Source organism: Ciconia boyciana, chromosome 11 (genome assembly GCF_034638445.1).
Source record: "Ciconia boyciana chromosome 11, ASM3463844v1, whole genome shotgun sequence".
Lineage (NCBI taxonomy): Eukaryota > Metazoa > Chordata > Aves > Ciconiiformes > Ciconiidae > Ciconia > Ciconia boyciana.
The window spans coordinates 24,981,000-25,004,909 of record NC_132944.1 but is presented as its reverse complement, the minus strand read 5'-3'; the positions used below and the strand labels follow the sequence as shown (position 1 = coordinate 25,004,909).

General features: G+C 47.4%; 1 long non-coding RNA gene across 2 annotated transcripts; it reads right to left on the bottom strand.

Annotated features, from left to right (window-relative positions):
* Positions 1–1,264: 1,264 nt before the first annotated feature.
* On the bottom strand, positions 1,265–8,005 carry LOC140658028 (uncharacterized). Of its 2 annotated transcripts, XR_012044574.1 has the most exons (7): positions 7,499–8,005; positions 7,355–7,413; positions 7,216–7,269; positions 5,321–5,376; positions 5,176–5,234; positions 5,038–5,091; positions 1,265–3,637 (listed from the first exon to the last, which is right to left on the bottom strand). It is a non-coding gene; the product is annotated as an uncharacterized lncRNA (long non-coding RNA). The 2 variants fall into 2 exon arrangements; XR_012044573.1 differs by lacking the exon at positions 5,321–5,376.
* Between the last annotated feature and the right edge of the window lie 15,905 nt (positions 8,006–23,910).

Here is a 23,910-nt window from a genome sequence, read left to right as displayed (position 1 = left end):
ATGCACCGGTCCTGCTCCTCCTTCACTTTGATTTGTGTGCTCCCACAAGACTTGCCTGAGGATTTTCTCCATGGATCCCAAGCACCCTGGGACACCTGCACAACACAAACGGGACTCAAAGCCCTGCTCGCTGCTACCTATTGCCTATCCAAAAAACCTGCCCGGACAACTGCCGCCCAAACAGGTCACGCTACTCATACCGCATATAGTGAGTCACCTGGATGCTGACCCATCACTTGACAAAACCAAAGATCTCTCTTCTTTTTGCATATGCCTTCTGACCACAGCTGGAAAACAAACAAACCCCAGATATTTAGCCCCATGTATACAAGTTAAGCCAAATTCAGGATGCAACATGCTCAACTACTGTGAAAACTGATGCTCCCAAAAGGCCAGAATCCATCCCTGAGAACCCACAAAACACACTTACAGTAACTGCAGCAGCTATTGACAGCTGCTTGCCCACAGGTGGCCTGCACTGGTTTTGCCTTAAGAATCTGGACACATCCACATACAACCAGTTCACCAAACTAAACTACACTAGCCCTGCCTTTAATGTGGCTACACTCCTGAGCAGGGCAGCTCCAACCCTGACACGCACAGACACTACACACAATGTGACCGTGAGACACAAAATGATAGCGATCGATAATGACTCCTATTGGGAAGATGCCTCCGCCGCAGAAGCCCTATGGTGCCACGACACCGCAAATGCTCCGTACCGTCCCTGGGAAAGAGAGGCAACTGCTGCTGCCTGCGAGAGAAAGCTACCTTCTAAAATAAAAGAAAGGATGCTTGAGAAGCTGCGCTTTAAGACCTAAGACCGTTAAGGACACAGAGATGAAACGCCTGAAGACAACTGTGGAAACAGAACCATCTAGAGTAGAGCTGCAGGCACCGCCTGGCTTGCCACCACAAAAGATGACCCCTCAAAAACATCTACGATGCAAAGCTTGCCAGACGAGTCCATGCTTTAAGCCACAATGGCAAGAAAAGAAGGGCTCGCCAAGGGCTATGCTGATGAGGCAATGCATTTGAGACCCTCAGAAGGGCTACCGTGGTGCCTGCTATCACAAAGAACTATACAGACATCGAGACCTGAAAAAGCTATGGTGTAAGACACAGAAGACAAACTACAGAAAGTGAACACCACAGATGCAGGCTGGAACTGCCCTGCCCAACACCCGCTAGCGTCATGCTGAACACTAACCTGCTCCCCTTGCCTGCCCAAAAGGCACTCTTCCTGGACAGCCTTCTCCTCTACATGACCTTTGTAACCCCTCCCTGCAATTCCCAGCCTCGTTCCCACCCCGGTCCTGGTCTCTCCACCTACCTTATGGAGGGCCTGGGATGTGATTCCAAGCTCAAAAAAAGCTGGTAACTGAGATGTTGCTGCACTCACCTGGTGGTTCATCATTTGCAAAAAAAATTTATTCAAAACACACACCACAAGACAATGCTGGTATTCTGCATCACACCGGTAACTGCCAACCTCTTCCACAACACTTAAGATACCAGGACATACAAAGTTACCATTGCGCTTGTGAGAAATCACCAGCCCCACGCTCTTCCTCTCTACTACCTTGCTTGCCTCAAATGCTCATCGGACTCAAAGGAAGCCACCACAGCTCCCACAAAACTGAAAGGTAAATGCTTAACCAAGATGCCATATAATACTTTGCTATTAAAGGGGGACATGGCCAACAACCGCCTCACCTTCTCGGACCACGCCTCGGCAGGCAGCTACACCCCTCCGAGGCTGCCTGTGGCACATGGAAAAACCAAAGCGGAAGGCACATTCTGATAGAGCCCAAAACCACAGCCTGCCTTGCTGCAATTCCCCTCTCCCGCTCCGTCACCTTGGCCGCTCGTGCTCCCAGCCTGCATCATCTGGGACTGCCGCTTTGAAGCTTGTATACCACCTGCCTAACCCTAACAACAGGTAATAACTTCACCTACAATACAGCACTGGTAAAAAGAACTGCTCCTTCAATCCACTAGTCATTGCTCATCTTGCCCAAGTCAGCTCCAGTGCCTGTATTCCACTTTACTCATTGCTTTGCACCTTCAAAAAAACCACCAAAAACCGCTACGCAGTCACCCTGCCAACAAACCTCATCTTCCCTCTGACACCACAGACTAACTTGCCTTCATGATGGATGTGTAAAATACCAGGTTGGAAGGGACCTCAAGGATCATCTAGTCCAACCTTTCTTGGCAAAAGCAATGTCTACACAAGACGGCCCGGCACCCTCTCCGGCTGAATCTTAAAAGTGGCCGGTGTTAGGGAATCTGCCGCTTCCTTGGGAAGATTTTTGCCGTGGACGATTATACTCCTTGTGAAACATTTTCCTCTTGTGTCCGACCGGAATCACCCCACGAGTAGCTTGGGCCCATTAACCTTCATCTTTGCCGTGGGACTCCCTGTAAAAGGGGAGTCTCCATCTTCTTTGGAGCCAACCTTTAAAGACGGGAACATGGTGATAACGTCTCCTCTGAGCCTGCTTTTCACAAGGCTGAACAATCCCAGTTCTCTCAGCCTTTGCTCACAGGGCAGGCTTCCCAGTCCTTTCATCATCTTTGGGGCCCTTCTCTGCACCCTCTCCAGCCTATTCACCTCTTTTTTGGGTAGCAGGGTACCAAAAGGATATATACACGCAGTCTTCCAGGTGTGGCCTGACAAGCGCCAAGGAGACTGGGATAATGCCTTCATCTCTGCTGCTGACAGCCTTCTTAATGTACCCCTGCATCCTGTTCGCTTTCTTCGCTACAGCATCACATCGTTCGCTCGTATCAAGCTGGTTCTCCACCGGGACTCCCACGGTCCTTTTCCGCGGCTCCTCCCCAGACAGGTAAATCCCAGCCTGTGCTGTGCTCCTGGATTTTGTTTTCCCAGGTACAAGAATGCACTCTTCCAGCCTATCCAGGTCTTCCTGCAGGGTGGCTCTCCCCTCCAAAGTGTCTGCTTCCCCATTCAGTTTCAGATCATTGTCAAACTTGATCAGAGTACACTTGATCCCATTATCAAGATCACTTATGAAGATACTAAACAGCATTGCCCCAATATTGATCCCTGTGAAATCCCACCTCTGCCAGGTGGCCTGTTTCAGAAGGAGCTATTTGCCACCACCCTCTGGGTGTGGCCTGTCACCCACTTCCCCATCCACCCCACAGACCACTTGTCTACACCAGAATGCAGCACGCATTCCAGGAGAAAGCTGTGGGAAATCAAAAGCCTTGGAACAATCCAAGTAGACAATGTCCACCGCTCTCCCCACATCAACCGACCAGGTTACTTGGACACACAGGGCAATCGGGTGTGCAAAGCACTACTTGCCCTTGTGGAATCCGTGCTGCCTTTTCTCAATCACATGCTTAATTTGACTTGTGATAGCCCCCAGGAGACTTCATTCCACAGCTTGCCCGAGGACCGAAAGATGACTGCCAAGCCTATATTTTCCTGTATCCTCCTTTAAGCCCTTCTTGTAGATGGGGGTGACATTAGCCTTCTTGCAGTCTTCTGGGATCTCCAAAACAGCTTCTCAAAGATTACAGAGAAAGGGCACACAATGACCTTCTTCTGGGGATCCGCTTGCCTCCTCTACAGGACACTGGTGCATGGCTCATTCCTCTGCACCTACAAAACCAATATCAAACAACTCACCTGGATGCAGAGCAATACCTTAACAAGCCCAGAGGTCTTGTTCCCTCTTAGGAAAACCATCTAATATATAAATCAACTACAGCCTACCATTACAAAACAATAAAAACACCCCCACACCTTCAAGTTCCACACAAAGAAGCCTTCACACCTCTGAGATGGAAACTGCTTCACTGCCCCTGAACAGCCCCTCCCACGTGGCTCCCCTCACCCCCATAAAACACTATTAGAACAGCCATCCACACAACCTGCTGATGGCTATTCAACCTGAGATGCCTATACAACCTTTGCTGCAACAGTCTAGGCATATCAACAGGTTAGCCATAGGCTCTTGTTGCTATGCCATGTACCCCTGACTCTACAACCCTGGGCAGGGCAGCTCCAAGCCAAAACACACACATGCACAGGCCAACACTACACAGAACACTACAAACAAGGCACCTCAAAGATGAGAGAACACTCTCAGCGAGAGAAGTGGCACCCAGACAGAAGATGTCAGCAAGCAAGACCACCTGCAGGGCTGTGATGGTGACATGAGGAGGCTCTGTGGCAACCCCAGAAAAAGAGGAGAATGTCACAGCCCATAAGAAGAAGTTACCCTCAAAAGCGAGAGGATGCCTGCGCAAGAAGCCTGGCTTCAAGACCTAAGAACTTAAGGATGCAGGGAAGAAGTCCCAGCCCACTAAAATAGATGGCTAGAGAGCAGACCTGCTCACAGCCAGGAACAACGCTGCAACAAAGAGGACCGCTGGGAAATCTCCAACACACAAGACCAATCCATGCTTTAAGACTTTGATGCAAGGAAAGTAGTGCCTGAGTAGCACTATGCCAATAAGTACAGGCATTCGAGACCCTAGGGATGGCAGGTGAGGCATGTGCCGTGCTCCTTGAGCACAAAGGGCAAAGAGGACATTGAGACCCGAGGAAGGTCCAAGACACACAAGACAGACCACACAAACTACACAACAACAGACACAGCCTGGAACTGCCCTGCCCAGCACACACTAGTGTCATGCTGAAGAGTAACCTGCTCCCCTTTACCTGCCCAAAGGGGACTCCTCCTGGACAGCCCTCTCCCCTACACTATCTTCACAACCCCTTCATGCCATTGCCAACCCTCTCCCCTTGCCCCATCCACAGCACCGGTGCCTCAACTTAGCTTTCAGAGGGCCAGGAGTCTGATTCTATCCTCAACAAGACAAAAATCACAATCAGCCCACTGGAGTAATCCTGCAGTTGCCAGGTTCCTCGTCATCATCTGAAAAAAACCCACCCCAAGCCACACACAACAGTGCCGTCAGCCAGCAGCACATCCATCACCACATACCTTTCCCACAACATCCCCCACATCAGACACCCTGTGGTCTTCTGCTCACCTGCTGCACCCTGATTCCACAGTCAGACGCTATGGTTGTCATCACTTGTGGCACCTAGGATACCAAGAGATGCAAAGTTACCGTTGCACTTGCAAGACATCACCAGCCCCTGCTCCTCCGCTCTGCTACCCAGCTCACCTCAAACACTCTTCCCACCTCAAACGCTCATCCAATTCCAGAGGCAGCCCACACAGAACCTGCAAAACCAAAAAGAGTAAAAGTTCACTTAATTGGCATATAGTCCTTGGCTATTACATGCCAGCCTGGCCCACAACCGCCTCACCTTCTCGGACCCCTTGTCAGTACACAGCATCACCCCTCTGAGCCTGCGTGCGGCACCTGAAAAACCCCAAGCAGTAAGGCACACGCTGAGATACAGCCTGAAGTCGCAACCTGCCCACAGTGATCCCCATCTCACGCTCCTTTCCCTTGACACCTCACCCACCTGGTCTCCATCTCATTGGTTTTCCATTTTGAGGTTTGCACACCACCTGTAACATCCAAATAACATGTACTGCGTATAAACTGCACCAGCAACACAACACCTGAAAAATAACCGCTACTTCAGTCCACCAATCAACTACCACCTTGCCCAAGTCAGCTCCGGTGCCCTTATCCCTCATCGATTCACGCTTTCACAAGAAGAAAAATAGAAATACCACAACATAGTGATGCCACTGACATCTTCCCTTTATTATCACCCAATTCATAATACAATCCGCTCTCCTACACTGCGCTTAGTCGCGTGCCTTGTCCCTCTGTATCTGCAAAAATAATATCATTGAAAGTCACCCAGATGCAAAGTCCTATCTTAACAATTCCAGAGGCCTTCTTCCTATTTAGGAATACCATCTGCAGTCCAACTACAGTCGGCCATTAGAGGAAATAAATAAATCAAACATTAAGCCCTACACATACAAGCCTAAACACCTTTGAGACTCCTTCTGCTCAACTGGCACCTTAGCTGCCTCGCCCAGACACCTCCAGCTCATCCCCTTGGCACCTGCAAAACACTACAGAAGTCACGGTCCTCACCTGCTGCCAACAGCTGCTCCATCCCCAATGACTGTACAACCTTTGCCTCAACAGGCTAGGCATATCGACAGATTAGCCATAGCGATTCTTATTGCTATTCCACCTAGCCCAGTCCTGACTCTATACCCCCGAGCAGGGCAGCTTCAAGTCAAACACACACATGCACAGACCAACACTACACCGAACACTACAAACGAGGCGCCTCAAACATGAGAGAACACTCTCAGCAAGAAAAATGACACCCAGACAAAAGATGTCAGCAAGCATGAAGACCTGCAGGGCTGTGAAAGTGATGTGAGGAGGCTCAAGGCAACCCCAGAAAAAGAGTAGAACATCATGGCCTGTGACAAGAAGTTACTCTCAAAACTGAGAGGAAGTCTGTGCAAGAAGCCTGGCTTCAAGACCTAAGAACTTAAGGATGCAGGGAAGAAGTCCCAGCCCACTAAGACAGCTAGAGAGCAGACCTGCTCACAGCCAGGAACACTGCTGCAACAAAGAGGACCGCTGGGAAATCTCCAACACACAAGACCGATCCACGCTTTAAGACTTTGATGCAAGAAAAGTAGTGCCTGAGTAGCACTATGCCGATGAGTTCAGGCGTTCGAGACCCTAGAGATGGTGGCCGAGGTGTGTGCCGCACTCCTTGAGCACAAAGAGCAAAGAGGACATTGAGACCCGAGGAAGGTCCAAGACACACAAGACAGACCACACAAACCATGCAACAACAGACACAACCTGGAACTGCCCTGCCCAGCAACACACTAGTGTCATGCTGAAGAGTAACCTGCTCCCCTTTACCTGCCTAAAGGTGACTCCTCCTGGACAGCCCTCTCCCCTACACTATCTTTACAACCCCTTCATGCCATTGCCAACCTTCTCCCCTTGCCCCATCCACAGCACCAGTGCCTCAACCTAGCTTTCAGAGGGCCAGGAGTATGATTCTGTCCTCAACAAGACAAAACCACAATCAGCCCACTGGAGAAATCCTGCAGTTGCCAGGTTCCTCGTCACCATCTGAAAAAAAAAAGAGACAAACCCACCCCAAGCCACACACAACAGTGCCGTCAGTCAGCAGCACATCCGTCACCACACACCTTTCCCACAACATCCCCCACATGAGACACCGTGTGGTGTTCTGCTCACCTGCTCCACGCTGCTTCCACAGTCAGATGCTGTGGTTGTTGTCACTTGTGGCACCTAGGATACCAAGAGATGCAAAGTTACCATTGCGCCTGTAAGACATCACTAGTCCCATGCTCCTCCGCTCTGCTACCCAGCTCACCTCAAGCGTGCTTCCCACCTGAAACGCTCATCCAATTCCAAAGGCAGCCCACACAGAACCTGAAAAACCAAAGAGAAACACTTGAGCTGACTAGCCATGTATTACTTGGCTATTAGATACCAACCTCGCCCGCAACCACCTCACCTCCTCAGACCCCTCATCGGCATGCACTGTCGCCCCTCCGAGCCCATGTGTGGCACCTGAAAAACCCCAAGCAGTAAGGCACATGCTGAGATACAGCCTGAAGTCACAGCCTGCCCACAGTGATCCCTGTCTCACACTCCTTTCCCTTGACAGCTCCCCTGCGTGGCCTCCATCACTTTGGGTTTCCATGTTGAAGTTTGCACACCACCTGTAAAATCCAAATAACATATGTTGCTTTTAAACTGCACCAGCAACACACCACCTGAAAAGTAACTGCTACTTCAGCCCAGCAATCAATGCTCACCTCGCACGTGTCAACTTCGGTGCCTGTATCCAATGGACTTCATTGCTTCACACATTCAAAATAAAGAAAACCCCACCATAATGTAGTCACATAGCCACCATTCACATCTTCCCTCTAATACCGTGCACCAACCGACCTTCTTATTGTGCTCTGCTCAACTCTCCTCCATCACCCTGCACAGCTCGTCCCTCTGCAGCTGCAAAAACAATATCAAACAAGTCACTCTGATGCACAGCAATACCTTAATAAGCCCAGAGGTCTTGTTCCCTCTTAGGAATACCATCTAGAGTCCAACTACAGCCTACCATTACAAAACAACAAAAAACCCCCACACTTTTAAATCCCACACAAAGAAGCCTTCACACCTCTGAGATGGAAACTGCTTCACTGCCCCTGAACAGCCCCTCCCACGTGGCTCCCCTCACCCCCATAAAACACTATTGGAACAGCTGTCCACATAACCTGCTGATGGCTGCTCAATCTGAGATCCCTGTACAACCTTTGCTGCAACCGTCTAGGCATATCAACAGGTTCGCCATAGACTCTTGTCGCTATTCCACCTACAACCCTGGGCAGGGCAGCTCCAAGCCAGACACACATATGCACAGACCAACACTACACAGAATACTACAAACAAGGCACCTCAAAGATGAGAGAAAACTCTCAGCGAGAAAAGTGACATCCAGACAGAAAATGTTGGCAATCAAGACAACCTGCACAACCATGATAGCGATGTGAGGAGGCTCATGGCAACCACAGAAAAGAATAGAACATCATGGCTCGTGACAAGAAGTTACCCTTAATATTGAGAGGATGACTGCGCAAGAAGCCTGGCTTCAAGACCTAAGAACTTAAGGATGCAGGGAAGAAGTCCCAGCCCACTAAAATAGACGGCTAGAGAGCAGACCTGCTCACAGCCAGGAACAACGCTGCAGAAGAGGACTGCTTAGAAATCACGATGCAAGACTGATCCACGCTTTAAGACTTTGATTCAAGAAAAGAAGTGCCTGAGTAGCGCTTTGCCAATGGGTACAGGCATTCAAGACCCTAGGGATGGCGGCCAAGGTGTGTACCGTGCTCCTTGAGCACGAAGAGGACATTGAGGCCCGACGAAGGTCTAAGACACACCAGACAGACCACACAAACCATGCAACAACAGACACAGCCTGGAACTGCCCTGCCCAGCAACGCACTAGTGTCATGCTGAAGAGTAACCTGCTCCCCTTTACCTGCCTAAAGGTGACTCCTCCTGGACATCCCTCTCCCCTATGCTATCTTTACATCCCTTTCATGCAATTGACAATTCTGTCCCCTACCTCCCCCAACCTCTCCCCAGCACCGATGCCCTCAACTTAGCTTTCAGAGGGCCAGGAGTCTGATTCCATCCTCAACAAGACAAAAATCACAATCGGCCCACCGGAGAAATCCTGCAGTTGCCAGGTTCCTCATCATTACCTGCAATAAACACCACGCACACAACCTCAAGCCACACACAACTGTGCCTTCAGTCAGCAGCACATCCATCACCACAGACCTTTCCCACAACATCCCCCACATCAGACACCCTGTGGTCTTCTGCTCACCTGCTCCATGCTGATTCCAGTTGGATGCTGTGGTTGTCATCACTTGTGGCACCTAGGATACCAAGAGATGCAAAGTTACTGTTGCGCTTGCAAGACATCACCAGCCCCATGCTCCTCCGCTCTGCTACCCAGCTCAGCTCAAACACTCTTCCCACCTCAAATACTCATCCAATTCCAAAGGCAGCTCACACAGAACCTCCAAAACCAAAAGAGTAAAAATTCAACTGACTAGTCATATAGTACTTGGCTATTAGATGCCAACCTGGCCCACACCCACCTCACCTTCTCGGACCCCCCCATCAGCATGCACTCTCACCCCTCCGAGCCCATGTACAGTACCTGCAAAAACCCAAACGATGGAGCACATGCTGAGATACAGCCCAAAAGCACATCCTGCCCACACTGATCCTGGACTCACGCTCCATTTCCTTGACAGCTGAACTGCTTGGCCTCCATCTCATTGGTTTTCCATTTTGAGGTTTGCACACCACCTGTAAAATCCAAATACCATTTGCTGTGTATAAACTGCACCAGCAACATACCACCTGAAAAGTAACTGCTACTTCAGCCCACCAATCAATGCTCACCTTGCACGAGTCAGCTCTGGTGCCCTTACCCCACATCACTCATCACATCACACTTTCCAAATAAGAAAAATAGAAATACCATAATGTAATCATAGCCACACCAGTCACATCTTACCTCTAATACCATGCACCAACCCACCTTCTTACCATGCTCTGCTCAACTCTCCTCCATCACCCTGCACAGCTTGTCCTTCTGCAGCTGCAAAAGGAATATCAAACCAGTCACCTGGATGCAGAGCAATACCTTAACAAGCCCAGAGGTCTTGTTCCCTCTTAGGAAAACCATCTAATATATAAATCAACTACAGCCTACCATTACAAAACAATAAAAAACCCCCACACCTTCAAGTCCCACACAAAGAAGCCTTCACACCTCTGAGATGGAATCTGCTTGACTGTCCCTCCCACATGGCTCCAATCACCCCAAAAAAACACTACTGGAACAGCTGTCCACATAACCTGCTCATGGCTACTCAATCTGAGATGCCTGTACAACCTTTGCTGCAACAGTCTAGGCATATCAACAGGTTAGCCATAGACTCTTGTTGCTATGCCATGTACCCGACTCTACAACTCTGGGCAGGGCAGCCCCAAGCCAAAACACACACATGCACAGGCCAACACTACAAACAAGGCACCTCAAAGATGAGAGAAAACTCTCAGCAAGAAGAGTGACACCCAGACAAAAGATGTCAGTGGGCAAAGAGACCTGCAGAGCCATGATGGTGACATGAGGAGGCTCGGTGGCAACCCCAGAAAAAGAGCAGAACATCATGGCTCGTGACAAGAAGTTACCCTCAAAAGTGAGAGGATGTCTGTGCAAGAAGCCTGGCTTCAAGACCTAAGAACTTAAGGATGCAGGGAAGAAGTCCCAGCCCACTAAAATAGATGGCTAGAGAGCAGACCTGCTCACAGCCAGGAACACTGCTGCAAAAGAGGACCGCTTGGAAATCTCCACGATGCAAGACTGATCCATGCTTTAAGACTTTGATTCAAGAAAAGAAGTGCCTGAGTAGCACTATGCCAATGGGTACAGGCATTCAAGACCCTAGGGATGGTGGCCAAGGTGTGTGCCGTGCTCCTTGAGCACAATGAGGACATTGAGACCCAAGGAAGGTCCAAGACACACAAGACAGACCACACAAACCATGCAACAACAGACACAACCTGGAACTGCCCTGCCCAGCAACGCACTAGTGTCATGAAGAGTAACCTGCTCCCCTTTACCTGCCCAAAGGGGACTCCTCCTGGACAGCCCTCTCCCCTACACTATCTTCACAACCCCTTCATGCCATTGCCAACCTTCTCCCCTTGCCCCCTCCCCAGCACTGGTGCTTCAACTTAGCTTTCAGAGGGCCAGGAGTCTGATTCCATCCTCAACAAGACAAAAAACAATCAGTCCACTGGAGAAGTCCTGCAGTTGCCAGGTTCCTCGTCTGCAAAAAAAAAAAGAAAAAATCACACAACCCCAAGCCACACACAACAGTGCCGTCAGTCAGCAGCACATCCATCACCATACACCTTTCCCACAACATCCCCCACAGACACCCTGTGGTCTTCTGCTCACCTGCTGCACCCTGATTCCACAGTCAGACGCTATGGTTGTCATCACTTGTGGCACCTAGGATACCAAGAGATGCAAAGTTACCGTTGCACTTGCAAGACATCACCAGCCCCATGCTCCTCCGCTCTGCTACCCAGCTCAGCTCAAATGCTCATCCAATTCCAGAGGCAGCCCACACAGAACCTGCAAAACCAAAAAGAGTAAAAGTTCACTTAATTGGCATATAGTCCTTGGCTATTACATGCCAGCCTGGCCCACAACCGCCTCACCTTCTCGGACCCCTTGTCAGTACACAGCATCACCCCTCTGAGCCTGCGTGCAGCACCTGAAAAACCCCAAGCAGTAAGGCACACGCTGAGATACAGCCTGAAGTCGCAACCTGCCCACAGTGATCCCCATCTCACGCTCCTTTCCCTTGACACCTCACCCACCTGGTCTCCATCTCATTGGTTTTCCATTTTGAGGTTTGCACACCACCTGTAAAATCCAGATAACATTTGCTGCGTATAAACTGCACCAGCAACACAACACCTGAAAAGTAACCGCTACTTCAGCCCACCAATCAACACTCACCTTGCCCAAGTCTGCTCCGGTGCCCTTACCCCACATCACTCATCACTTCACGCTTTCAAATTAGAAAAATAGAAATACCATAACATAGTCACATAGCCACACCAGTCACATCTTCCTTTTAATTCCACACACCGACCCACCTTCTTACGGCGTTCCGCTCTCCTACACTGTGCTTAGTTGCGTGCCTTGTCCCTCTGTATCTGCAAAAATAATATCATTGAAAGTCACCCAGATGCAAAGTCCTATCTTAACAATTCCAGAGGCCTTCTTCCTATTTAGGAATACCATCTGCAGTCCAACTACAGTCAGCCATTAGAGGAAATAAATCAAACATTAAGCCCTACACATACAAGCCTAAACACCTTTGAGACTCCTTCTGCTCAACTGGCACTTTAGCTGCCTCTCCCAGACACCTCCAGCTCATCCCCTTGGCACCTGCAAAACACTACAGAAGTCACGGTCCTCACCTGCTGCCAACAGCTGCTCCATCCCCAATGGCTGTACAACCTTTGCTTCAACAGGCTAGACATATCAACAGATTAGCCACAGTGATTCTTATTGCTATTCCACCTAGCCCAGCCCTGACTATATACCCCCGAGCAGGGCAGCTCCAAGCCAAACACACACATGCAGACCAACACTACACAGAACACTACAAACAAGGCACCTCAAACATGAGAGAACACTCTCAGCAAGAAAAATGACACCCAGACGGAAGATGTTGTTGGGCAAGACAACCTGCGGGGCTCTGACGGTGATGTGAGGAGGCTCTATGGCACCCCCAGAAAAACAAAAAAAGAGTAGAACATCATGGCCCATGACAAGACGTTACTCTCAAAACTGAGAGGATGTCTGCGCAAGAAGCTTGGATTCGAGACCTAAGAAGCGAGGATGTGGGGAAGAAATCCCAGTCCCCTAAAATAAATGCCTAGAGCAGACCTTCTCATGCAGCCAGGAACGCCGCTGTGGAAGAGGACCATCCAGAAACTTCTGAGATGTGAGACAAAAGCACCCAATTGATGCTATGCCGATAAGTACAGGCATTGGAGACCATAGGTATTGCACTACAGGTACACGCCATCCTCCTTGAGCGCAAAAGAGGGTATTGCGACCTGAGGAATGTCCAAGACACACAAGACAGACCACACAACAACAGGCAGAGGCTGGAACTGCCCTGCCCGGAGCATGCTAGCATCATGCTGAAGAGTAACCTGCTCCCTTTACCTGCCCAAAGGGGACTCTTCCTGGACAGCCCTCTCCCCTACACTATCTTTACCACCCCTTCATGCAACTGCCAACCTTGTCCCCTCCCTAGCACCGGTGCCTCAACTTAGCTTTCAGAGGTTCAACTTAGCTTTCAGAGGGCCAGGAGTCTGAACCCATCCTTGACAAAAAAAGCCATATTGGCTAGCAGATATTTTCCTGCAGTTGCCAGGCATCATGCACGGCACCTAAAAAAACAGAGGTACAAAGTGACTGCTGGGCCTCGAAGCGGTTGCCCGCTCACAGACCTACCCCTCAAAAATAACCACCGCTATGGTTTGGTGCTCATCGCTCGCCTTGCCTGACAAGCTGAGGTGCTGACATCCTGCTCTGCATGTTGTTTTGTGCGTCGCTTTACGCCTTCCAAACAGAGCATTAACTAGTCACATAGGCACTAACAGTGGCGCGTTCCTTCCGTCATCGTGTGCCAACCTACCTTCTCATTGCGCTCCGCTCGCCTCCTCTCTTCGGTGTTTGGCTCCCTACTGTGCGTCTGCAGCAAGAATAAAACAAAGTCAACCGGACGCTGGCAAATACCGTAACAAACAGCGAGCCTACCCTATTCTGGCCCCTTTGCTCCGCTAACCTTGTCAATCCGTGCTTTGTGCTCCGCTCTGGCATACTGAGTCAGCAACATCAGTGAGTTCAAGAAAAGACAAACAGTAACGCCCAGAAGTGGTATACACCCTTCCCTCTTCTTTCCCTTAGCTTAACAGTCACATCCCAGACACATCCTTTTCCCCCAGCAGTCTAACACAGCTCTGCTCACCTCCTGTGCTCTACCTCGGGGTCACTGGCCACAGCAGGAGCCCACTTGTATAGTCGGTCCATCTCCGATGACTCAGGAACCGTAATCTTCAATGCCTGGCTGGCCTAAGAAAAGCAATCGAGAGTGAAGCGACCGAGACTGCCTGACAGATGAAGCCACGAGGATGAGAGGTCCACCGTGAAAGCGGCTTGAGACCCTTGAGCCCAGTTACCTACAAAGCCCCTTAGGGAATTAGAGGCAGGCGGCCGACAGAAAAACCACCATGGTGTGACATGGTGACTCAAAGATCTAAAATGGACACCTTACACCTACAGAAACTGGGGCTAAAAACACAATAGCTGAACAGGAACAAGAGAACCTAACTGCCATGACCGATACTAGACCAGACCTCATTGGACACTTCAGGAAAAAGGCAAAAATGGAATTATAGGAAAAGCTTGTGTGCCCAGGACTGAGCTAAAAAAAACTAGTCCTGGCTGGAGATTGTTACAAGCACGAAGAATACACATCCTCTTCTCCAGGAAACTCCAGGGAAGACAATGATACAAGAAATCTGGAAGTAAGTGCCTAGTCAATGCCTCTAAATAATGACTGTGACATCCACATGGACGGTGAAGGGATGGATGGAAAAATTCAGTCAGGGAACAAAGTAAGGAAAAGGCACAGTGGAGCAGAGACCTCCAACTTCTGGAGGATGTATTTTAATGTACCTCATGCTTTCCAAGATGAGGTTCAGTCCCGCATGTTGTGATGCAGAGGCCTAGACAGTTTACGCTGCCTCTCTTGTGACTTTGGCATACCTCCCATCAGCTGTGGGGAGACTAAAATACAGACCTCATCGATACCCACATCCAAGTGCAAAACCCATCTGAGAAAGGCTGATGAACCTGCCTCCCTTTCTCAACTGTCCCCTGGTCCCAAAACTTTAGAAACCCCCTTTTCTTCTCCTGAACTATCAGGGAAAGATCCCCCTATTTCCCGACAGCTCCTGCACTGTATTCGCACCCCTAAAGCCCCTGTATCGGCCGCTCCTCGGGAGCTGCTCTTCCAATCTGAGCCCTGTGAGCACCTCCCATCTTCTGTCTTCCCACAGACTCCAGGCTCTGCTACGGGCCCACAAAATAAGTGAGGTCCTGATGCTTATAATCTATGAGGGGCCTGCCACAAGCTGCAAAAGTTCAAGAGACAACATGGTACTCTGTGGGCAATTGGGAAAGGCAATGAGCCGGTCCATACCCTCAAACACACTATGCCTTATGTCCCCATTGCTTTCTTGAGAAATGCTAAAATATACAGATGCATACAAGATGCTCGCCTTAACACCTGCTAGATCATCTCACCATCAGTCCTATAAGGAGATGATATCAACAACTTGCATAATATACAGCCAGACTGGTGAAAAAAAACAAGACTCCATCTTCAATAAAGTCAGTAATGCCAGAAAAATACAATGCTCTTAGAACAAGGGAAAAACCCCAAAACATACTCTTAAACCATCTTGACACCCCTGAACATGCAATATAAAATTACTCATCTGAAAAAAAAAACCTGCATATAAATGTACTTTCTGGTATATATGCTGATAAAACCTTGAGCAGACCTGAGGCCCTTAACTCAGACACCTCCACATCTCTCAATATCAAAACACAACTACCCAAATAGCTTAGCTCAAAAGCTGCCTCAAAACCAGCAATCAACTGAAGGAATAGCAGAGCACACACAACTAGGAAGCACAGGAACACAATGAGCTCCCTGATGAGAGGCTGTGGCTCATATACCCCAGGCCCTGCCCACCACCCTTCCCGCCTCCCTGGGAACAGGGAGGGGCAAACCACCAGAAAGCATAAAGGCGGCCACAGGAGCAGCAGGGAGTTTTTTCATCTGCCTTAAGTTTACAGCATGCAAAGTACTGGACAGAAAAAGTGACCCTTACTGGAGACGACGACGATCCCTGCTCCTTTACTACAACTGCATCTATTGTATTGATGACGTGACAGGGTAAAATATTAAACTTAATTTTTCTGGGGCGTAGATAGAAAAAGATAGATGTCATGCTAAGCTCTGTAGGAAAGTAGCTTGTTACATGCAATATCAATATTACTATCAAAAATGATGTGCTTTAGTTCCCAATAGAAAATAACAAAATGCTATAGGGTTATGCTTCATTTCTAGCAAGACCGCACATGCTTCCTAACTTCTACGAGAACTACGTTGTGGACAGGACTGAATGACAAAGCAGATCTAGATCCTGTAAGAATCCTTTCTCAAAAATATCTCTGGTTGCAAAGTAAACTATTTACTGTAAATGGCTAACAATTCAGAGGTACCTCGACGGTCTCTCCGACTAACTCTGTTAACAGAACTACGTGAGTCCCAAAGGACAGAAAACACAAAAAAACCATGGAAATACAAGAAATGTATGAGAGGCTGTATGAAGCAGCCTAATTAACACCTAAGTAGTTAGAAGAAAAATAAATTGCAAAGCACGGCAGAAAACACCACAGGAGATGCATCCATCAAAACAGATGAAGGCTATCGCCTTCTCTGAAAAACTCGAGAGGAGATCTGCGCTGACAATAGACATCTTTGGGGTGCCAGATACCAAACAGAAGCTTACTATAAGGCAGAAAACACAGACCTCTGTGGAGCACAAAGATAGCTTAGCCAAAGGTTCTGACAGAACGAGAGGCATCGTCACAAGGATGAGAGAGATCCCAAAGGGGCCGGAGAGACTGTGCTGGTTTTGGCTGGCATAGAGTTAATTTTCTTTATAGTAGCCAGTATGGGGCTACATTTTGGATATGTGCTGAACACAGTGTGAATAATAGAGAGATGTTTTAGTTGTTGCAAAGTAGTGCTTATGCTAAATCGAGTACTTTTCAGCTTCCCATGCTCTGCCAGGTGCACAAGAAGTTGGGGGGGGGGGGGGGGCACGACAGACACAAACAAACACAATACATCTGGGACAGCTGACCCCAATTGACTAAAGGGCTATTCCATACCATATGATGTCATGCTCAGCATATAAAGGTGGGGGAAGAAGGAGGAAGGGGGGACGTGTTCCGAGTTATGGCATTTTGTCTTCCCACCTAACCGTTACGCATAATGGAGCCCTGCTTTCCTGGAGATGGCTGAACACCTGCCTGTCGATGGGAACGAGTGAATGAATTCCTTGGTTTGCTTTGCTTGCGTGTGTGGTTTTTGCTTTACCTGTTAAACCGTCTTTATCCCAACCCATGAGTTTTCTCACTTTTACTCTTCCGATTCTCTCCCCCCTCCCACTGCGGGGGGAGTGAGCACGTGGCTGAGTGGTGCTTAGTTGCTGGCTGGGGTTAAACCGTGACGGTCCTTTTCGGTGCCCAATGTGGGTCTCGAAGGGTTTGAAATAACAATAGGTTTGATTGCCATGTGCTAGGTTGAAGTTATAGCTGTTATTGCTGTTTAGCGATTAATTGGCAGGCTTCTGTGCTTACCGTGGGGCATGCTTGCCTTACTGTATATGACAGTCTAGTGCTTGTTAGTGGCTGCTTTTTGCTTTCACAGCTTGCTGTACTGCTGAGCATGTGACTCTGCTGTGCCTGGGAACACTTGGATGACAGCAATGGCGGCGTGCCTGCGTTATCCCATGACTGTGAGGTCGTTTACCCTGTGTGCGAGACGCCAATATACACACAGGGCAGAGGTATTTTTATTTCATGTCTGCGCAGAGATGGGTGCTAGGCGGTAGCTCCGCAAAGCTAGCGCAAAGTTCGGTCACGCAGATATGGTATTTATATGGTCTAGTTAGACGTAGGCATAAGTAATTACACAAAGCAGTTTTCTATTGGTCTACGTTCCTCTTATTTCAACTTAAAGCTACAGTGCTACTTTAATATGCTGTGCATGCTCAGAGGTGAGGGGTCTCTGGCTCGAGGGGTGTGACTTTTAGTATTATAATGAGGATAGGTTGCGTGAGGGTGCTTCTTATCATGCTTCTACTAGTAGGTTCAGATGGTTCCCAAAACATGGTAATTAGCTTTCATATTTCTCCAGGATGTGCTTCTCTCCCAAGGACAGTAATGCTTGTTTAGACGTTCCCCTTTCCAGTCTGAATCCCCCTTACCGGCTTTATGTAAGCCCTGGCCTTCCACCACCTCCTGTTAGACTACAATTCCCCCGTTTGTGACTGAGACTTTTCTTCATAGTCCCCATATGTCTCATTATTAGTTCTCATGAATAGTATATTATTTCCTGTAGTAACTTGTACAATTAGTCATGTAACACATTTTAAGGCACCGCTAACAACAATACAGATGAATATCACGACGATTACAATTATAATCATCGTTTGAAGTAAACTTGCCAACTGTGCGGTTAGGGAGAACCCAAAACTTTGTAACATTTTGCTTAGAGACCTGAATATCTCTACCAGATTTTGCCACTTATTTTTTTTCATCTATTGAGCTAAATGTTCAGTTATATTGGGGATATGGATGCGACAATCTCTTTTTTTCAGTTTTAGGTACTGACATACCCTGTGTTCCTGTAGTAACATTAAATCTAAGGTTAGCCTATTGTGCAACGTCATTTTTGAAGTTTCCTGTCACTGAGTACTTTAAATCTTGTAATCCTACTCTAGTTGCATTCGCTAACCACATTCTATTCTGAAAGGAGGTAATTTGGAGACCGAAGATAGCTTCGGTTTAAATCTAAAGCTAAAATTCCCCGCTCGAGGGGATCGGCTGTAGATTTAGGTAGTGGTAAACAGGCCATTATACCGCTGATGTTATGGATTCTTCCAAAGAAATGGACAAGTGTTAAGACTAGAGATCTGTTACAAAAACTAAATGCTAGGTTAATCGATGTCAGAGATAAAATTTTTATTGGACCGTGCTCAATTAATAACACTTTCTGAGAGTGTCCTAGGAGTAATTTTAATAGTACTTTTCTAAAAGAAAAACCTTGATATGATTCATCGACAGTCCCTGGTTAGTCAGAGTTTCAGTTCTCCAGTTGGCATAGAGATCCACTTGTCCTGGTCTGGTGCCGCCTTTACTCTGTTGCCATGAAAAGCTGAAATCGGGACTCGATAGTCGGGATGACTATTAAGCGGGTATTCTTTATTGCAGCGCTGGGCATCGCTCCGCCAGGTTAGCGCAACACCTCGGTTCATATACAGAAAAATTATACATAGTCATCAGATTTCCTGAAAAGGGCAGTTTTATGGTGATGAGTTCCCAGAGTTTATTTACATAGTCCGAGCATGCGCAGTAAAATTAGGGTTAGGGTCTCTTCACCCTCCCGGTGGTCTTCCGTAGTCTTCCTCACATTGTCCGCTAGTTGAACTTTGGGCTTCCTTTGTCCATAGATAGTCATTGAGTTAGCTCATCGGTCCTTCGGCCTCGGAATGTTACGAGGGGGTCGATTTAAACTAGTTCTTCGGTGCTTCTCTTCGGCACAAAGGTCCCGAGTTCCTGTTATCGGTGATTTAATTAGGAAGCCTAACGAGCTTGCTCAAGGCCTGTTTAGTCGTATCGGGTAAGAAGTTACAGAAAATGTCCTACCATAAACTCTGCTCAGCAGGTAACTAAAACTATCTTTGCAAAGGGGAAGAGAACAAAAGAGAACAAGGATGCGAGTGAAACTAAAAAAAAATGCGAGTCTATGTATCACAGTAAGGTCTTAGTCAGGGATTTAACCCTTTCAACTCTGGTATAACGAATCCGGGAGTCAATCCCATTCACCTTTACCGCCGTGTATGTTTTCAATAGCACCGTATAAGGTTCTTTCCGCTTTTCTTTCAAGGGCTCATCTTTCCAAGTTCGCACGTAGACCGTGTCTCCTGGTTGGAATGGGTGTATCGGAGTCTCCTGGTTTAGGTACCTACGCAGGGAGGATAAATTCTGCGACAGAGAAATCAAATATTCTTTAATTACAGCCTGTCCCTTGACATGCATATGGTCTCCCTTTGCGGTTAAATGATGGATTGGATACGGTTCCCATACGGGATCTCAAATGGACTAACAGTTTCCCTAACTCTGGGTGTAATTCCTACTCTCATTAATGCTATGGCTCGAATATCTACCCATTTCATTTGAGTTTCCTCAATGACACACTTCAGAAATCTGTCTTTTTAGAGTCCGATTCATTCTTTCTACTTTGCCACTGGACCGTGGCCTCCAAGGGGTATGCAAATCCCCTCGGATGTTTAGAAATCTGAAAACTCCCTGCGCTATTTCTGCAATAAAGCGGGGTCTGTTATAGGAGAATATACCTTCTGGAATGCTGAATCTGGGGATAGTTTCTTTCGATAAAATTTTAATTGCTTCCTTAGATTTGTTAGTACAACAGGGGAAAGCTTCGGGCCAACCAGAAAAGGTGTCTACCGTTACCGATAAATATTTATACAGATTACACCTCGGCAATTCCGTAAAATCTATTTGCCGGTATTCCCCGGGAGTTATTCCTCGTTTTACCGTTCCTCCCGTGATTTTCTTTGCAATTTTTGGGTTATTGGCACGACAGATAGCGTGCTTTTTAACTATTATATCTGCTAGGCTTTGCGTTCTTGGCCCAATGACGTGTCTTTTGGCAATTAGTACTAATGCATCTGCTCCTGAGTGTGTTTCTCGGTGCAGTTTCTCGAGTAGAATTTCCATCATCTTTTCAGAAATTAATAATTGCTTCAGTGGTGTCACCCACCAACCCTGATCGCTTTTGGAACGATCTAATTGCTCTGCCAATTGATTTTGCTTCTCGGTATATTGTGGGGCGGATAATTCCAAAGGGGTACTGGAATTAAAGCCCCTTCAAATTTTGATTTCTGTAATGCTGTTTCTTTTGCTAACGGGTCTGCTTTTCGATTTCCCTTCGTGATTTCATTGTTTCCCTTCTGATGTGCTTTACGATGCATTATAGCAACCTCTTTTGGTTGAAGGACTGCCTGTAAGAGCTTCATTATTTCTGTTCCATATTCGATCGGAGTCCTGTGTGAACTTAACAGTCCTCTTTCTTTCCAAATTGTCCCACGTGCGTGCGCTGCTCCGAATGCATACTTAGAATCTATGTAAATATTGACTCGCTTTCCCTGACTAAGCTCCAAAGCTCGTGTTAGCGCAACCGATTCTGCCTCTTGAGCAGATGTATTACTAGGCAAAGATTTAGCTTCTAAGGCCCGAGAATGTGTTACCGCTGTATATCCAGCTTTCCGTCTTCCTTCCAGCATAAAACCGCTTCCATCGGTAAATAACTCCGGTTCTGCATTTGGTAGGGGTTTGTCTTGCAGATCAGGCCTACTACAATACGCTTGTTTGATGGTTGTTAAGCAGTCACGATGCAATTCACCGGATTTGGAAATCGGGAGCAGAGTTGTAGGATTTAGAGCAGAGGTCGGGGAGATTACAACATCATCTTGTTCCAGCAGCGCAGCTTGATATTTAGCTAACCTGCGTGGGGAGATCCGCTAATGCCCTTTATTTTCAAGGAAAGAAGACACTGCGCGAGGTACAAATACAGTAATCGCTTGGCCTAACGTCAACTTCTGAGACTCTTCAACTAAGGTTGCGGTAGCTGCTACTGCCTTCAAAGAAGCAGGCCAACCTTTACTGACTTCATCTAATTGCTTTGAAAAGTATCCCACCGGTCTCTTCCAGCTCCCCAACCTTTGTGTCAAAACTCCTAATGCCGCTCGCTGTCGTTCATGTACATATAATTGGAAGGGTTTCCTCAAATTCGGGAGTCCCAAAGCAGAAGCCTCTGTGAGTTTCCTTTTAATTTCATCAAAACTCTTCCTACGTTCAGGTGTCCATTCGAGAACCCCCTCGGGTCATTTCGCAGCAGCATATAGTGGTTTGGCAATTAGTCCAAAATCGGGAATCCGTAAGCAACGCCATCCGGCCATCCCCAGAAATCCTCTTAATTGCTTCTCTGATGTCGGTACAGCAATTCTACAAATGGCCTCTTTTCTCTCCGTACTTAATTCTCTCTGTCCTTTGGCAATTTCAAACCCCATATATTCCACCTTTTTTTTTTCTCCCCAATCTGAGCCTTTTTCTTAGAAACCAGATACCCCGCCAAGCCCAGAAAGTTAAGCAAACTGGTGGTGGCTTCCAGACATGCCTCATAACTGTCAGAACTAATTAGCAAATCATCAACATATTGCAACAATGTTACAGCATCGTGATCATTTTGCCATAGTTCCAATTCTTTGGCTAGTACGTTACCAAACAAGGTAGGGCTGTTCTTGAATCCCTGGGGAAGGACAGTCCAGCAGGGCTGTGTCTTTCGTCCTGGAGTTGCATTCTCCCTTTCAAAGGCGAAGATGGTCTGGCTCTGCGCATCCACAGGTATACACAAGGTGGCGTCCTTTAAATCTAACACTGCGAAATAAGTATTACTGTGAGGGATTGTAGTAAGGAGGGTATATGGGTCTGGAACCACAGGGTGGACATCTACTGTCCTTGCGTTAATTTCTCATTAAGTCCTGTACCAGTCTACATTCAGAAGAATGGGGATTCTTTACATATAGTATGGGAGTATTAAATTCCGATTGACAGTCCCGTAACAATCCATGTTCTAAAAAGGAGCTTATTATAGGTTCTAATCCTTTTCAGGCCTCCAGCTTAATGGGGTATTGTTTCTTTCTTACTGGTTAAGCTCCTGGTTTCAGTTCAGTCTTTACCGGGGTCGCATTCTTTGCTCACACCAGCGGTGTGACTGCATTCAGTACTTCCTCTGAAATATTCATTTCTTCATTAAGATCTTTCTCAATTAACAAACATATCTGGGCTTTCCAGGCAGTCTCTGGAGGAATATGCAACTAAACAGAGTCTTCAGAAGAAGTTAGTTGTGCATTCAGCTTACAAGTAAATCCCACCCAAGCAATGGTAGGGGGCATTCTGGCATAGAAAGGAATTCATGAGTTCGTTTAGTATTTCCAATGGAACATTCCATAGGTAGTAAAAACAGCCTTAAAGTCTTTTTCCCTGTTGCACCAACAACGCTTATTTTAGTTCTACTTAAGGGTCCCCTACAACTACTTACTACAGCATGCGTGGCTCTGCTATCAATTAAAAAAAAATTATATTATTTCATTCCCCAGCTTGACTGGAACCAGAGGACCGTCTGGGGAAACTTTCATAGATTCCTCCGGTCCCCTTCAGTCCAACCCAATCTCCGTCATGACTCCAATGGCTTCTTCTGTCTTTCCCGATTACTCAGACGGCGTGGACAATCTTTTTTCCAATGGCCCTCTTGCTTACAATTTGCACGCCGATTGATTCCCAGGGGAATGTCATACGGATTTCTACTATCATCTCTATGGCCCCTTCCTCACCCACAAAATTCACCTCGTGTATTTTCTCTCCCTTTTTCTTGTTCTTCTGTCAAGGCAGCCAACAAAGAAAGTTGCAGCTTTACTCGTCCCCGCTTCTCCTTCTCTTCTCTTTCCTCCCGATTATTACGTACCTTATATGCGATTGAGAAGAACCGTGAGATTGTCATTCCATCCTCGCCCTCTACCTTTTGTAATTTCTTTCTTACATCTGCTGTTGCTTGACCAATAAACAGCATGTTAAATAACTTTAAATTATCATCTTCCGGATCGAGATCTGTCCATTTTCGAGCTACTTCACACAATCTCTCATAGAAAGCTGTCGGGGTTTCCTTATCCCCCTGCCTTACTTCATATATAGTTTAGATAAATTCTTAGGCTTTTGCACTCCATGTTGAATCCCATAAAAAATTAAGTTTTGATATTCCTTTACCCTCCGTAATCCCTCACACTTGTGTT